The sequence below is a fragment of the Octopus sinensis genome, linkage group LG10, assembly GCF_006345805.1.
Source record: "Octopus sinensis linkage group LG10, ASM634580v1, whole genome shotgun sequence".
Taxonomy (NCBI): domain Eukaryota; kingdom Metazoa; phylum Mollusca; class Cephalopoda; order Octopoda; family Octopodidae; genus Octopus; species Octopus sinensis.
The window spans coordinates 46,579,311-46,598,421 of NC_043006.1; positions in this window are offsets into that span (position 1 = coordinate 46,579,311).

The window sequence follows — 19,111 nt, forward strand, 5'->3', positions numbered from 1 at the left end:
TCTATCTATCTATCTATCTATCTATCTATCTATCTATCTATCTACTATCTATCTATCTATCTATCTATCTGGCTGTCTGTCCGTCTCTCTGTCTCTCTGCCTGTTTTCTATGTGGATAGATAGCTAGATGCTAAATATGAATATACATATATAAATATCTATAAATATTTATATGCTGTAGCATATTTTCAATAGACCTATGTATATACATTTCCTTACGTATAAATATATATATATATATATATATATATATATATATATATATATCACACGGAATGTTTTACTTCTTTTTAATTCTCGGGTTGCTTTGAGGGGATGGACTTAGAGCAACGTTTTGTTTCACAGTAAAATCTGAAGCGGTGTATAAATATCTTTTTGTAGAACATTATTACCTCATATTTATAGCATTCACAGTGGTAATATTCTTGTGTGTTTCTAGCTAAAAGGAACAAACTAAAACATAATAATAATAAAAAATAAAAATAAACAATAGAAATCCCAACCAAAAAATACGAAAGTAAACTAAAAGAAATAGAACGGAGATATAATTCTTATCAGCAGCTTTTCAATATTTTCTCCCCCCTCCTTACCTTTTTCCCTTATGGCTAGCATTGTCTCTATAGAACAGCTATATACATTTTTTTTTTGTCGTGTTTCGTTATCGATTTCTTACGACGTTTTTATGAAGCAATGAAATAGTGGAGAAATGCGTCGGTCGGTAAGTAAGCGGATAACTATTGTCCATTTATTATTGAAAATATCAAATAATTTTACGTAGAGAAACAACAATGTTAATGTATTTGTTCACAGCTTGTTTCTCTTTCGGAGCGAAACCTTTAGGCCACGGTGAGAAAGTGAAAAGTTTGTATCTTCAATTGACGAATGAGAAAATGGAAGCATGCGAATATATCTAAGGGCTACTTCAATTGCTTTATTTCAGAAGGAAATGGGCGTCGGATTTAAGAAAATACCATATCGAAGATTTGCATTGAAAGAAATAAATCACTTTTAAGAAACGAAACAATTCACATTGAGTAAGTAAATGATTGTAAACATCCTGCAAGCAATATGGCAGCCAGCTGAATCTCTATTCACACGGAGAATTACACGCTAAGTATTTTAGAGTGTAATATTTGTGGCGGTCATTTATTTGTGTATTAAAAAGAACCCCTTACTCTATAGAAACGAATGTGACGTCACCAGATACTGAAGATTATGATAACAATCACAGTTCATATATCAGGTCATCATATAAAATTTATCTTTCCTACTTGTCCTATTTCATAAATAAAATAAGCTCTGCTTATATATATATATATATATATATATATATACGTTTAGATATATTAATTTACGTACGTTTATTCATGGAATGCGTTTCCGAATTATTTATTCAATGGGTGAAGTGAGAACTTCTAGGCTAGAATGTCTAATATTTATGTATACAAAGGCAGATGTTTCTAGCCGAAAATCAACCGTAAGTTGTGTTTACCATTATAATCGCTACACAAATATCAGCCTCTTATATATAAATACGTGGCCTAGATTCTGCAATGAATATTGCGAGATAACCGGACACAGTATGAAAACATAAACAAATGTAAGGAAAATATGAGCTAATATTATCAAGGGGAACCGAAATGGCTGTGTGGTTCAAATTTCCCTTCACTACCTCCTGTTTTCGAGTTCGAGTATACGAGGGTTGACTGAAAAGTTCCTGGCTTTAGAGCTATCCCGAAAGGTTTGGTTGGAGGCTCGACCTTCCGAGTTCTTTTACAAGGTGTATGAATAATGAAGGACAGCTGCAACACGTGTGTGAATCTAAGAGGAGAATATGTTGACTAAAATAATGATTAACTGACGCTTCTATATTTCCTTTTACCCCAAATCAGGAACTTTACAGCACGTCCTTGTACTACATTGTAGTTCGTTGTATACTCTTACTCTTTACTGTTTTGCTACTTTCAGCCATTTGACTGCGGCCATGCTGGAGCACCACCTTTAGTCGAGCAAATCGACGTATTCTCTGTAAGCCCAGTACTTATTCTATCGGTCTCTTTTGCCGAACCGCTAGGTTGCGGGGACGTCAACACACCAGCATCTGTTGTCAAGCGATGTTGCGGGGACAAACACAAACAAACAAACATACACGCACACACACACACACACACATATACATATAAATATATACGACGGGTTTGTTTCAGTTTCCGTCTACCAAATCCACTGACAAGGATTTGGTCGGCCCGAGGCTATAATAGAAGACACTTGCCCAAAGTGCCACGCAGAGGGACTTAACCCGGAGCCATGTGGTTGGTAAGCAAGCAACCCACCACACAGTCACTCCTACGCCTATGATTAGAAAGTATGCTTTGATATAGATTCTGGTAGATAAAAATTTGATAAGAGTAAGTTGGTATAAAGACATTGCAGTTTACTATCGCGAATACAAGCGGGTGAAGTGGGGGTTATACAAAGGATGTCTGCTATAATGTTATTGGACAGAGTTCGTTGCTTGGAGATCCCGGAGTCAGTTGAGATCAAACTGCCATTCCCCTGCAGTGATTGGACACAACGCCGATACTAAGGTCATATTGTTAGAATGTCACAGGAAATTATTGCAAAGATGATTCGTCAAACCAAACCAACCAGCAATGGATGCAGGGGTAAACCAAAAGTTGGATAATATTCATAGAACCGGTTCACGTTGGAGAATCGGACAAAAAAATTCTATGACGTTTACTTATGACAGGACTCTATTTAGTAGATGCTCCGCTATTCATGGGATGAGAGTTACAAGGCATCTACCGCTACTCGCAGGCGGTGATGATGGTAGGATAGACACGACATTAACTTTCGTTGAAGGAACGTTCTTGTTTTTTTTTTTGTGGTAGATTTACGCTGTTACTCGCTTGAATTACATCATCAGCCTTCGGAGATTTTAAAGTAAATTGCTCCCTCCGTTTTACATTTCTCAAAAAAAAAAAAAAACTTCGGAAGTGGTGATAGATACTACGCTTATTATTCTGTTCCTATAATTATAAAAAATTATAGGACGTGATAGATGTTATTTGTTTTAATTCCGTGAAGTAGTAAACCCTTTTTTAAACATATAGTCACTTTAATATAGATATATAATAGTGGGTGCAAAACCACATCTGTACGTGTAATTGTTTCACCAAGAGAGGAAAGAATTGTGAAAAATATTTCCATATTTTATCAACAATATATATATGAACTGTAAATCGTTTAGTGGAGTATTTAATTTCTCAATATAGATAGACGAACCTGAAGCCTCAAAATATTTTAAATGTCAGAAAATTGCTTTTTGTAACACTATTATCTTTCGATTTTTTTATTAAAAAATTGCCCATAAACTACTATGAGAAAAGTTAATGTTAAAAATATGGTGGAAATGTAGAGGAGATTATGATTGAGAATTAAATTAAAGCATTAAAATCTATGTGGATGCACATTATAGAAAAGAGCCATCTTATTTCTGTCAGAGACTTAAGATAATATTGTCTTGCTCTATTTTTTATATAGTGATTGTGTCTTTGTTGTACAGAAACAAAAGAAAATAGATGCGTACAATCACTAGATGTTATATAAAAAATTTCTCTCTTCCTAATGGTAGTATAGAGTTGTAGCTGAAGGTATTTAGTTGCACGCTGATGAAGGTTGGAAGTGGAAGATTAGGGAGAAACGAACGGCAGTGCCGTCTGAGTACGGACTGATGTATTAATTGGTTTGAAGTCAACCACATCGTTGATATATAGGTAGGAGGGAGTGACAGTCAACCGGTAACAGAAAATATTTTGTTGTTTAGTATGTCAGTGAAAAAACTTGTTTTAGTTGATACTGAAATGGTATAAGCAAGGAGGAAGCCACGGACATAAGAGATACTGGTGGATCCATATTCAGGCTACCTTGCAGCTGATTAGCTAACATTTGCCGAGAGGAATATCACACATTTCCTTTCATTTTTCATTGGTGATGAGCCAATGGTGAGAGATAACAGAGAGAGTAACTTTTCTGTCGATTCTGAAGATATGAAAGGTGAATCGGTGCTCCTTCAGGAAGGTGAAATGTTCACATGTTGGGACATGTTATTTGAGTTAACTCAAATATGGGGCGTCAGGAACAAAGTTGGCTGGCAAATTCGAGGAGGTTTTATTCCTTGACAACAAGATACACGGTAGCGGGTTTCGAATATCGGAACATATCTGTATCGAGAGCATTTGAATTGTATGGCCCTTATACAGCGAAGCTGGTTTCATTGTTTCGAGAGTAATGGTTGATATATTGTTTCAACTGGTGAGCATGTTAGTCTGTAACAATTCGGGACTCTTTTGCACATGGTTATTATTGTGTGGACGCCCCCAGACGATGAAGTAGGCTAGCCCAATACGTAGATATTGAGGGAGAAGTCTAGACGTCGTCAGAGTCGAGCAGAGAGTACAGCTGTGTAGATTAGAATAGTAGAGAGCAGAGTAGCGTTGAGTAGAGGTCATGTCATCCGAACGTGCGACATAACATTGGCGACGAGGATTTCGTAGCTCGCACAGCCACTGTATAGTATTGCGACATAACTGTTATGTGTAGTCGTGTCAATGGTGGAGTCGAAATGTATAAATGTGGATATGATTGAATTAGTGTCTGCAGTTTAATGAGAGATTTGATGCAAAACATGCAGTATATGTAAACGCTTTTACCCCGATTGTTGTCATTGCATAGTAAAAGGAACCCCCAAAAGTTTTGGGTGCATGGCTAACGGATAATAAATTTTTAGAAAAGTCAATTGAAACTTAGAATAAATTATGGCTCTACATTTGGGACAATGTTGCTCTTACGCATACAAACATATTGTATCGACCCAACTGATTGGAATATCTCATTACACATTTGTACCTATGGCTAACTGATGAGCTATTTGTATTATCTCTTTGCTATTTTGCCATTTCAACCTCATTGTAAAGGACTAACTGATGTGATGCCACCTCCACGGCAGCATCTTGACACACTTGTCTCATCAACTCTCGTTACCAGCATTGAAACACCTCTCCCTTTCTGGAGCACTGGCCTCCCTGTCGTGTTGTGTTTACGAGATTTCAGTACAATTCCTTGCTAGGGCTTGTTTGTCCTGCGGTCAGTAATTGTGTATGCTCAAGGAGTAAGTTGCCGGTGTGAATCGTCTCTCTCTATCCAACGCCCTTTCTCTAGACTTGCTAAATTCGATGTTCAGAGAAGAAACAGTTCGCTTTCTAATGGTGCGAGATCTGTTCCCTGCGTCGTAGACCATAATCATGCTTTGAATCGCCCTGGGCTTACCTATCATGAACCAATGGCGAACCAGGATCTTTGGGGATTGGTGATATGTGGGATGCAAAGGTATATTCTGAAGAGAAAGTCTACAGTTATGCATCCAGCCGTTTCTCTTGAGTCAGGAGTAGTGCAAGCAAAGCACATGTGCTGCCAGGAATTCTTAGAATGGATCTGACGTTGCTTCACCTGTTAGCTGACTTGAAATGCCTATGTGTCTTGGTAGCCGGAGTGTTCATGGTTGCGGATCCATTGAATAAGCTGCCGGACGAGATAGTGAAGATGCCGACGACCGCTCGGTTCAAAGTCTCTCTTGACCAGAAATGGCCTGAACTCTTTGTATGACCACCCTCCCTGTACATAACTCCCTGTCCCCCTACATGGCTTTGCTTTTGCTTTTTGAGCCAATAAAAATTGAATTGAATTGAATTGAAACACTGTATGTATGATTAAAACTACATGCATGAAATAAAGTAATAGAGATATTAAATTCTGCAAAATCTCGCTCTTATTATTATTGTGGTACGAAGTGAAATGCACTGTAAGAAGCTAAAAGTCATGTGAGGTAGCTAGAGCGTCTGCGTGTGAATAATTCACTCGCAGAATTCTAATTGATCAATGAAAGAAACACTTTAAACAGCATTCACAGTAATCTATTACGCTGATGTTATATAAGATGATGTGATATACAAAAAAAATGTACGAAATATAATAGCAATTGCAAATTGTAAGTAACTGGACAATGCAATAAAATAAATAACCCGTGTGTATATCGTCAACAGGAACAAAACCATTGACGGCAGCTGTAGAAAATATCAGCAATATTGAAAAGTGATCCGTTGCACTTTGAATAAGAAGCAATTGCAAAACAAGAAAGAAAAACACAAACACACACAAAGAAAATAAAACAAAATAACTCAATAAAATAGAAAAAAAAATCTACGGTAACAAAAATAAGCAAGCAACAACAAAAAAAAGCACAATCCAGAAAATGCCAAGTAATATAGCAACAACTTTCATTACTGTAAATAATTAAAAAAAACAAACAAAACGAAGGAATTTTTTTTCTTACCTCTCCTTACTACTCCAGAAACCATTTTCTTACATCACAACTAAGTTTTATCTTCTTTCTGAAATCAATAAAAAAACATAAATGAATTGCATAACGATGATTGCATCGATTTTTCTTCTCAAATAGTTCAGCTGCAATCTTTTTCTTTTTCTCCACGACTTTGATTAAAACTCTTTTGTGTGCATTTTTCTCCATTCTTCTTATTTTTCTTTTTTCCACTTCACTGCTTCTTTTCTTCTTGCCGTCTTTTACTTCCAGATTCTGACTGGTAGGCGGTTTGGGGATGGTATGAAGAATGCATTCTTCTTCTTCTTCTTCTTCTTCTTCTTCTTCTTCTTCTTCTTCTTCTTCTTTTCTTCTTCTCCTCCTTCTTCTTCTTCTTCTTCTTCTTCTTCTTCTTCTCCTTCTTCTTCTTCTTCTTCTTCTTCTTCTTCTTCTTCTTCTTCTTCTTCTTCTTCTTCTTCTTCATCTCCTTTATCTTCTTCTTCTTCTTCTTCTTCTTCTTCTTCTCCTCCTTTTTCTTCTTCTTCCTCGTCTTCCTCTTCTTCTTCTTCTTCTTCTTCTTCTTTTTCTCCCTCTCCTCCTCCCCCTCCCCCCTTCTTCATCGCCTTCACCTTCATCTTCTTCTATCAACTCGCCCTCCTCCACCTCTCCCACCACTTCCACATTCATTTTTATCGACTCCCTCAGTGAACGTCGTCTTTCGATATATTTATGCGAATTCCTTAACTAATTTTTTTTTACATTCTTTTATTTGCTCTGCAAGAAACTTTTGTATTTTGTCAACATGTCTAACATACCAACGTTTTGTAGATTTTAATCTATTCCATCATTTTTATTTTTTCTCTTCAGAATCTATCATCTCACATTTACAGGAAACATATTTTCTCACATTTTGTTTTTCATAAAAAAATAGTTTTATAACAAAGGATTCGTAATATGTATGATTAGGTAGTTAGGTAGGTTCGAGGCTTTGTATGGGCATATAAATAGGGATAGGTGTGTATGCACGTTTTAAATTCTGTACAAATGAATATTTTATGTGTTTCCGTTGTTTTCTAGTTTTGTCTGTAGCCAATAATATTTTGAAATTATTCAACAGTTTCTGAAAGACAGATATACAACGTTATGTATCTCATAATAAGAAAGTTTTGTATGAAATAAGAGGTTTCGTTCGATGAAATTAATATAAAGAAAAAATAAAAATGTAATAAGTGATATAATTATTACAAGTTTTTTTCTGTTTCAGATTTGCTATGAGTAAGAACTTACACATTTACATGCGTATATACTAATGCATATATATTATATATATATATATATATATATTATATATATATATATATATATATAGATATATATATATGTGTGTGTGTGTGTGTGTGGGTGTGGTGTAGTATGTATATGCATATTACACGAGCGCACACATTTCAAATACATCTCAAATAGATGTACTTACTTATATACATACAGAAAGGCATACATACATACGCACACACAAAGACATTCACAGATATATGCACACATATATTTTACGAATATCTATGAATCTCGCTATCAGTGTATCTGCCGTCTTTTGCACTGATCTTTTCATAGACACATATTCTTAAGCAGTAACTGACACAAAATTCCTCAAATGCACATACATTTTAACCACCATCTTTTTATTTGAAGATCCGTTTATATGTATGGACGAAAGACTTTCGTTTTAAAAGACGATCCACTATTTAAGTGAGTTAATATATTTGTATATCTTTAGATATGGAGTCTCCAGTTCTTTGTGGTACGATTACGAATAATTAACTCCTTATCGAAACAAAGAAAATTAAATTAAATCCGACTTTAGACGGCTGCTAATCTAAAGCAAATATACTTTGTTCAAAATATCGATAGTTGAAAAAAAAAACCTAAATGATTATACTAAGTTGCTCGCAAAATGAAAGCGCAGGAACATTTATAAACAAAGAGAGGAGTGTTGACTGGTTTCTAATATTTCATATCGCACAAATACATAGGAATTGCTAAATCTCAGAGAAAGTATTGTACTTTGTGCAGAATTAAATACAGCGGCATTCACTGGCGGAGACATTATGAATTGGGCTTGACAGAAAAAGCGAGCGAGGAAGGTTCGAGTTTGAGGTAAGTTTGTAGTAAATTGTTTCATAAGATACTAAAAAAATAAAAGTAGAACAATGATTATAATACTGTGTGCTTATGAATGATGGGAAAAAAATTTTTGTTTTGTGATAGACAAATGCATTCTTTCTGGATATATCTCTTTTACTCTTTTACTCGTTTCAGTCATTTGACTGTGGCCATGCTGGAGCACCGCCTTTAGTCGAGCAAATCGACCCCAGGACTTATTCTTTATAAACCTAGTAATTATTCTATCGGTCTCTTTTGCTGGGGGACGTAAACACACCACCATCGGTTGTCAAGCGATGTTGGGGCGACAAACAGAGACATACAAACATATACGCACATGCATATATATATACGAGGGGCTTCTTTCAGTTTCCGTCTATCAAATCCACTCACAAGGCTTTGGTCGACCCGAGGCTATAGTAGAAGACACTCGCCCAAGGTGCCACGGAGTAGGACTGGACCCGGAACCATGTGGTTGGTAAGCAAAGCGCATGGAAAAAGAAATGGGGAAAAAATCCTTTCTACTATTAGCACAAAACTTGAAATAATATGGGCAGGTGTCTAGTCGATTGCATCGACTTCGCTATTTGACTGCTACTTATAGCATGGACCCCGAAAGGACGAAAGGTAAAGTCGACCCCGGCGGAATTTGAACTCAGAAAGTAAATTCGGAATAAATGCTGCTAAGGGTTTTGTCCGGCGCAGATAGAGCCAAAATAATCTACGTACTAGATATAGTGAAACATCATGAAAGCAAACCCTATGAAATATTGTGATCAGTCTCGAACATCATGGAGCAGGAGTTAAAGTAGCTCACGGTCAGTATCGCGTAGAAACACTGAATTTAATAACGCAACTGACGCAATTTTGACCCAATGAAATAACACAAATTATAAACTTCATTCTCTACGTGACCACCCCACATATTATGAAGCAATCCGAAAAGAAGATACTGCATGAATTTATCAGTCAATAGAATAACTAATATTCTTATGCAATCCTAACTCCATAGCGTTTTGTACAAACTAACAGTAAATTTTTCAGAATGCTTACGGCACGCATTTTCCACGAGATAATTCGTCACAAACCACACACATCTATATATATAAAACTGTAGTTGTGTGAGTGTCTGTCCCCTTCGATTTAGATTCCTAACTCCTCCCACATTTTGCGGTGCAGTTTAACCAAATTCGGGTATCTTATAGTCGTGATTAATATCGAGCCCGTCTGAGGATTAGCGCGCGTCTACGATGAGTCTACGATTTTAAAAATAATTTAACATCATTTTTATTCCATTTTAATGCATAATTTTTCGTGTGTCGATGGCGGCGGAGTTGGCGTCCATGGTCACAACCTGCACCTGTTGCTTCTCCCCCTTCCCTCCCTCGTGAAGCTGTGGGGAAGGGAGTGTAAAGAAATCAACGTCGTAATGCGTTGTCAAGGAGACCAGCGTTCTTTTAGAACAACGACTTCATGGCTTGAAGACACCAAAACAGAAATGGCTAAGAAAGCCCGAATTGGCATCTATAAAGGAAGTAACTCTCTAAAAATGCTTATATAGTTATTTCCCTTACAAACCCGAGCAACGCCGGGCGATACTGCTAGTTCTATATAATTGGGTGGTTCTGAAAGTTCACGCCGATTTATAGTAGCTTACCATTCCACTTATTTTAGAAAATGGTTGAGTATATAAAACAGGATTTGAGAACGCCTACATTTAGAGCACATTTTAAGCTACCTTTTCGTGGAAGAAGGTTTACGTTCCTATAACCTGTGTTAATTTTGTAACCCTTTAAAATGGAAGATAAAAGAGTTCATTATCGGCACTTGATACTTTGGTAACCAGACAAAAATTGCTGCAGCTCGGCTGGGATGTGTTACCCCACCCTCCATATTCACAAAATATTGCTTCTTCGGATTTCCTCTAATTCAGGTCTCTACAGAATAGTCTTAATGGTAAAAATTTCAATTCCTTGGATAACGTAAAAAGATACCTTGATGAATTCTTTGCCATGACACCACCTCAATTCTGGGAAGAGGGTATTTTCAAGTTAAAGGAAAGATGGAGACGCAGTGTGCAACAAAATGGTTCATATTTGGTTGATTAAAACTGTAATGGCAAGTATTTATTGACCATTTTCTTTCCTTTAAAAATCGGCACGAACCTTCCAGACAACTCAATATCTTCAACAAACCAACACGCAACACTATAATAAATTACAGAGAAGTATATTCTAGTACTGAAACAACATAAATTACACTGCGCATTTAAAAGAAAAATCCTCTCACAAACTAACAGATATTACGGTACAACATGAAATCATAAAACGTTGCACAAAACAAAAAATAACACCGCCGTGCATTCAACTGTGATCTGTTGCATCAATACAAATCTAATTTACCAAAATACGATGCTGTAAACATTCCAGGAAGGCATGTGCAGCAGTTTCAACTATCGGTAATTAGTGCACTTGGCACAACACCCAAACACACTTGTCGACATGCATGTTAGTGCAATCCTGTATGCTGTTAGAAACCTAGCCTTGATGTTACCAAGTCTGAAGACAATATCCCTGTTAAATAGTCCAGCACGAAATAGTAACAGAAACAGCAGTAGCAACAACAGCGGAGGCGCAATGGCTCAGTGGTTAGGGTAGTAGACTCGCGGTCGTAAGAACGCGGTTTCGATTTGCAGACCGGGCATTGTGAGTGTTTATTGAGCAAAAATAACTAAGCCCCACGAGGCTCCGGGGGGGGGGGTGTGAACCCCGCTGTACTCTTTCACCACAACTTTTTCTCACTCTTTCTTCCTACTTCTGCCACAAAGCAGAGAAACCTTGGTGTAACCTACTACGGTGTGGTAAACTTTCAGACACTAGTCTAGATAGCGAATCCTCTGTACCCCAGGATGGTACAGCCCTCCACCTGTTAAACGCAACCGTTTACGGAATGAGGATAACAGCGTAGCTTTCGCGCCCTTGCAAACGCCAGTCTATCGCATGTGGTGGGTGGATCTTCAAGTTGCCACACGCATTCTTAGTAGCTTAGAACAGGCTCGAATTAGAGATTATTCTTTGTGGCTAATGGCGTAAGTCCTGATTGGAAGAAGGCAATAACCACGATTATGCGCATTGCTCTCTGACAAAAGTCAAGACACATATAATAGACTTTTTGCCAAAATAAATGTATTACAGCAGAATGAGGGACCTGATAATATAATTGTAGATTTCGGAAAAGCAGCCCATAATGGATTTCTGGAATCGTTTACTGGGACGAATTTGGCATGATGCTTGTTTCATTTAGGACAAAATGTGTACAAGCATGTCGTGCAAGAAAGACTAAAATGCAGGTATCACGGAGATGATAGTTTTAGTCCGAAAATTCGGTGTTTTGTTGCCATTGCTTTCTTGGCCCTTGATGATGTTGTAGATGGATATGAACAACTTTTAGATGACGTTGATATTCTAGAGTCACTTGTATCCTATTTTGAAAATAATTATATAGGATCACCGAGAGGAAGAGGACAAAAGGGGCGACGCTTTGAACTTCCAATTCCATTGTCTATATGAACTGTTTGGGTTAGATGCATGATGGGAATTGCTCGTAGAAACTTATCACTGCGCGGTGAAAAACAAAGTGAATATTAGTCATCCAAATATTTGGAGACTTACTGATGTGATTAAATGTGAAGAAAGGTTTGCCAGTATCAAATTGTAGAAGTTTATGCAAGGAGAACCAAACCCAAAGAAAAATACAGCGTATAAAACTGCGTATAAAAGATGTCACGAAAAATATGATCGAAGTCAAAAAAGTATTTTTCTAAAAGCATTTGCACACAATCTTAAACATTATGAAAAAGTAAATATTAGACAGCAAACCTTAAAATAAACATCTTTTAATTCAGATATTCGTTCTTCCATTTTTTCTATGATCTCGACGAATTGACTGACGACGAATTGACCTGGGGAGAAATTAAACGACGTCAAATTGTCGTTGACGAATTGACCGGAAATCGATCTGCATTACTCCGCAATGAGCCAGTTTCCCCATTTCTCTGGCGTACATACTCGTCCCTGGAGGGGAGTCCGGTCTGTCGGCAGGATTACTCCTGTTTACTAGCTGATTGGACTGTAATGTGAAATGAAATGATTTGCTCAAAAATATTTCGCATCACCCGGTACAGGAATTGAAACCACAATTACGAATCCAAAACCCTAACCACTAAGCCATGCACCTTCATACTATGAAGCCCTACAACCCAAAATTTTAGGAGATTTATTGAATCCTTGCACAAAGAAATTTGTAAGGAAGTGGGAAAGAGTTATTTAACTATTACGCTTCGAAGAATCATAAAATTCTAATAATATATATACATCTTGATTCTTCTCATCAAAGTCGTTTTCAACATTATCATCAGCGCGGTCATCCATATCAACACCCCCACCCCCACCACCGTCACCGCAATACCATCTTCCTTGTAATTATTATTTAATTATTGTCATATCCTTGTTAGATTCAGACTACTCTACAGTTATCTTCAGGTAGGTTGATTTAGTTAGTCTTATGCATCCTTAGGTTTGTGCGTAGCAAACTTCATACGTAATAATAAATCTATTATTAGTTTTTCGTGCGGAACAAAAAAAAAATGAAAGAAAAATTAATGTAACAACATAATGATGATATCGTTGATGGTGATAATGATGATGATGATGATGATGATGATGATGATGATGATGATGATGATGATGATGATGTTGATGAACAACATCATTGCCATCATCATCATTTAATAATAATTACCTCATAATAAAAGTAATAACACCATAACGTAATCTCAATAACGTTGCAATAATAATAATAATAATAATAATAATGTAATAATAATAATAATAATAATAATAATAATAATAATAATAATAATGATGATAATAATAATAATGATAATAATAATAATAATAATAATAAATAATAAGGATGATGATGATGATGAGGATAAGGATAATAATAATAATAATAATAATAATAATAATAATAATAATAATAATAATAATAATAATAATAACAACAATAATAATAATAACGGAAATATCAACAACAGTAACATGCAACACTAATAGTAATTCGATAAGAAGATTTCATAATTGATTCAGTAAATTAATCATTTTCATTAGCACTAATGAATAAATGAAGATTCTATTGATCTTCGTCAGCACAAGTTTATTTAGTTAATGAAATATCGAATGCTTTCCTGATATCTTTCTTGCCTCTTTTTGTTTTGTTTAAAAAAAAAATTCTTTGTTACTTTTTAATACTGTCATTTTATTTATTTATTTATTTATTTTCTTTGTTATGGACATGCACTTACCATCTGAACTTGAATGGGCTCTCGGAGTTTATCATGCTTAGATTTGCCCGTTTGAAAATAAACCAGTGGTTATAATAGTAGTAGTTGTTGAAGCAGCAGTGGTACTAGTAGTAGTGAAGCAGCAGTGGTACTAGTAGTAGTGAAGCAGCAACAGCAACAGTAGTAGTAGTAGTAGTAGTAGTAGTAACAGCAGCAGTAGCACCAGTAGTAGTAGTATTAGTGGTAGTAGTAGAAGCAACAGCGGTAGTAGTAGCAGCAGCCAGCAGCATTATTATTATTATTAGTAGTAGTGGAAGAAGTATTGGTAGTAGTAGTAGTAGTAGTAGCTGAAGCAGCAGTGGTAGTAGTAGTAGTGAAGCAGCAACAACAACAGTAGTAGTAGTAGTAACAGCGGCAGCACCAGTAGTAGTGGTATTAGTGGTAGTAGTAGTAGCAGCAGCGGTAGTAGTAGCAGCCAGCAGCATTAGTAGTAGTACTGGAAGAAGCATTGGTAGTAGTAGTAGTAGTAGTAGTAGTAGTAGTAGTAGTAGTAGTAGAAGTAGTAGTAGTAGCATTAGTAGTAGTAGTAGTAGTAGTAGTAGTAGTAGTAGTAGTAGTAGTAGTGGAAGCAGCAGTGGCAGTATCAACGAAAATAGCAAGAATAAATATTTCCGGCGCCGAGCTGGCAGAATCGTTAGCACGCCGGGAGAAATGCGTAGCCGTATTTTGTCTACCGCTACGTTCTGAGTTCAAATTCTGCCGAGGTTAACTTTGCCTTTCATCCTTTCGGGGTCGATAAAATAAGTATCAGTTGAACACTGGGGTTGATGTAATCGGTTTATTCCCACCTCTCCCAACCTGCCCTTGTGGCAAAAATTTGAAATAACAAAAATAGCAATAATTGTTATTATTACTGAGACTGCGAACCTACAGAAACTTTAATATGCCTAGCGAAATGCTCAGCAGCATTTCATCCGGCTTTATGATCTGAGTTCAAATTCCTCAGAGGTCGACTTTGACTTACTTTCGGGGTCGAAACTGAAATGAGTGGCAGTCGAGTCGTAGTAATAGGGACGCGGGAATTTTGAAATAATCATCATTAAAGATGATAATAATGACGATGACTATGATGATGATGATGATGATGATGATGATGATGATGATGATGATGATGATGATGATGATGGTGGTAGTGGTGGTGGTGGTGATGTTGAGGATGGACGACGATGAAAATGAAACAATAATAGTTAGTGTTTGAGTTGCGAAATAGTGAGAGCAACTATGTAGAAGAAATAATGAAAATTAACTTACCTTTACTAAGAACAAAAAACAAAAACAAAAAAAAACAAACAAAAAGTATTGATTGGATAGTTATCGAAGTGCTTTTCAAATGAGAATTTTCTTAACGGTAAAGCTTCATTACACTCTATGGAGTTGGCTTGATGGAAGCAGTAATTATACTGGAATGATGGATGTGAAGGATTGATCTACGAATTGTTCATCATATACGCACACACACACACACATATATATATACATATATATATACATATATATATACATAATATATATATATATATATATTATGTATACTCACAAATACACCTCTATGTGTATGTACATATTTCCTATATGCACCTGCTACAATATATACCGCTCCCACAGCCCCCACACATGTTTATATATACCTATATACACATACATATATATATATACAAATATATACATTCATATATATACACACAAACATTTATATACATATACATATACATACCTATATATATATGTGTATATATATGCATATATATATATATATATATATATATATAATATATATATATAAACATATATATGTATATATATATATCTATAAAGTATGTATGTATATGTATATTTGTCTGCATTACATAAGTAGAGAAATGGCAATGCGGGATGGAGGGAGAGAGTAATGTGGTGAGAGAGTATCCTGTTGTTGGAGAGTATTAATGTTGTGAGAGAGTATCCTGTTGTGAGAGAGTATTAATGTTGTGAGAGAGTATTACAGCCTATTAAACGAGTATGAAATGCTTTGAAGAAGTGGAATTAAAAGAAGGTAATATATGGAAACAAAAATATTTAGAATTGCACAAGAAGTATAAAAATTATATAAAGGCAATCATGGAGGCAAGATCCTGATAGCTATCTATCTATCTATCTATCTATCTATCTATCTATCTATCTATCTATCTACATGTATGTAGGCGGTGCTCTAGCATGGCCACATTCAAATGACTGAGACAAGTAAAACAATAGGAAAATTATATATGTATACACATATATACAAATATATAAATAAAGAAATACATGAATAAATATTCATATATATATATATACACATATATATTTATATATATACATGTACAAAGATATATCTATATATATATATATATATAAGGATGAAATATATCTTGGAAACAATTAAATTGAGCAATTAGTAAAAAGACAAAACAGAGACAAAATAATCCCGAGAAAGAGAGAGAGAGAGGGAGAGAAGGGGGTGACAGAGAGCAAGGGGGAGAGAGAGAAAGAGAAAGAGAGAGAGATGGGCAGACGGAGAGAAAGAGTGAAAGAGAGAAAGAGAGAGTGAATGAGTGAGTGACAGTGACTAAACTTAATTAAAGATATTCGTAAGCCAGATCTTTGGAATATTAATATTGCAGGATTTGAAATGTGAGATTGCATAATTGTATGCAGTCGACTTGTTAGCGGATCAAACGAAAATTTCTGGATATGATTCGTTGTAATCCTTGTTTTAAGTACATAAATCAGTGCAGACGCATGCATATACATACAAAATACATACATACAAGCATAAAATGCATACATACCTATATATATGCATACACACACACACACACACATATATATATATATATATATATATATATATATACAGGTGCAGGTGTGGCTGTGTGGTAAGTAGTTTGCTTATCAACCATATTGTTCTGGGTTCAGTCCCACCGCATGGCACCTTGCGCAAGTGTCTTCTACTATAATCTCACGTCGACCTAGGCCTTGTGAGTGGATTTGTTTGACGGAAACTGAAAGAAGCCGGTCGTATATGTATATATATATATGTTTATATATATATATATATATATATGTGTGTGTGTGTGTGTTTGTATGTGTGTGTGTGTGTTTGTGTGTGTGTGTGTGTTTGCGTGTCTGTGATTGTTTTCTCCACCATTGCCTGACAACCGATGTTGGTGAGTTTACGTCCCATAACTTAGCGGTTCGGCGAAAGTGACCGATTGAATAAATACTAGGCTTACATAGAATATGACCTGGGGTCGATTTTTCGACTAAAGGCGGTGCTCTAGCATGGCCACAGTAAAATGACTGAAACAAAAGAATAAAGAACAAAAGAAAGAATATATATGTGAAGAGAGAGTGAGAGAGAGGAGAGAGAGAGAGAGAGAGAGAGAGAGAGTAAGAGAAATCTGGGAGGGATACGCAAGTTGAAAGAGAGATAGAGACGGTCTGTCGCTTGTGTATAAACGTATACACACGCACTACAGTCCGACATATTTTCTCAGATTGGAATGTGTGTGTGTGTAAGTGTGTGATCACGCGTATGTGTATGTGCCTATATCTCTATGTTTGGTTGTACGTCTGTATCAGGCAACTCACCTACTGTTTCCCCACTGCTGAGTCTGATAAACATACTCCTTTATTCATCCACAAACAGTTTTCCATTTCGGTCTACAGTGTTTGTCAAATCTGTCAAAATTATCCACCCTACTACCGTCTTGTTCGTCGTTCATTTATGTTTCTTTTCTAGTTGATCTAGACTTATTCTCTGTGCTTTTTTTAATTCATTTCTTAGCTGTTACAATCATACTCTGAGTACAACTAATACAGCTCGTTGTCGCTATGTTAATAAAATGAAATAACTGTAAACAGAAAGGTAGATGTAACATTAAGTGTTAATAGTTGATATCTAAAAAGAAAGAAATATACTTCTAAGCAAAAATATGAGTCTCTTAGTGGATGTGCAGAAATAACCATTGAAAGAGAGACACATCTCTATATAAATCAGTTAAACAAAAACAGCATTCTCGTATGAACAAAAAGAAATAAGATGGTGCATTACTTTGAATTGGTACACATTCGGGAAACTCTTTTACTCTTTTACTCTTTTACTTGTTTCAGTCATTTGACTGTGGCCATGCTGGAACACCGCCTTTTAGTCGAGCAAATCGACCCCAGGACTTACTCTTTGTAAGCCTAGTACATATTCTATTGGTCTCTTTTGCCGAACCGCTAAGTTACGGGGAGGTAAACACACCACCATCGGTTGTTAAGTGATGTTGGGGGGACAAACATACAGAGACAAACACACAGACAGATATATATATATATACATATACATATATACGACAGGCTTCTTTCAGTTTCCGTCTACCAAGGCTTTGGTCGGCACGAGGCTATAGTAGAAGACACTTGCCCAAGGTGTCACGCAGTGGGACTGAACCCGGAATCATGGGGTTGGTAAGCAAGCTACTTACCACACAGCCACTCCTGCGCCTATGTTCCATTTTTACGAAGTCTTAAAAGTCTTAACCGAAAGTCTGAAAGACAGCATTTACAACCAATACATCACCCCACCAAAAATTCTGATGAGAGAGAAAAACATAAGAAAACAATCACCAGAAGGCAACTAGTTCAAGGACATATAATTTTTTGACTATCGAAATAGTTCGAGAGACTTCATATTGGTTTACATATTCTACATGAAATTCATAAATTAAAGTAAATTTGCGAGAAAAAAAAAATGAGCTTTGAAATGAAAAATAGTTCAAATATTGAAAAGGTATAGTTCTATGCCAGTATAGTTTTGATTCATAGACGGATGATCTCGGTCGGATTGCTAAGCATATTAACAAAATCTCTCTTAAATCGTCAATTCCGAAGTTGGAATACAAAATGTAATACAAAAGAAAGAAGTAAAAAAAAAAAAGGGACAATAGCAACACCATGTGTGTTTGATCGTAAATCTGTCCATTTTGGGCTGATCTGAGGTGAACTAGCGACAACAGAAAAATATTTCTCTTTTAATATAAAGCGAAACAAAATACACTTTTGCCGTCTCTCAAACTGTGTAAATGATGAAATAATTCATGCTAGCTCGTCGTATGCAAATGCAATTTTCTTTTCTTCAGCTGGGTAACAGCTTGATCTAGTCTACC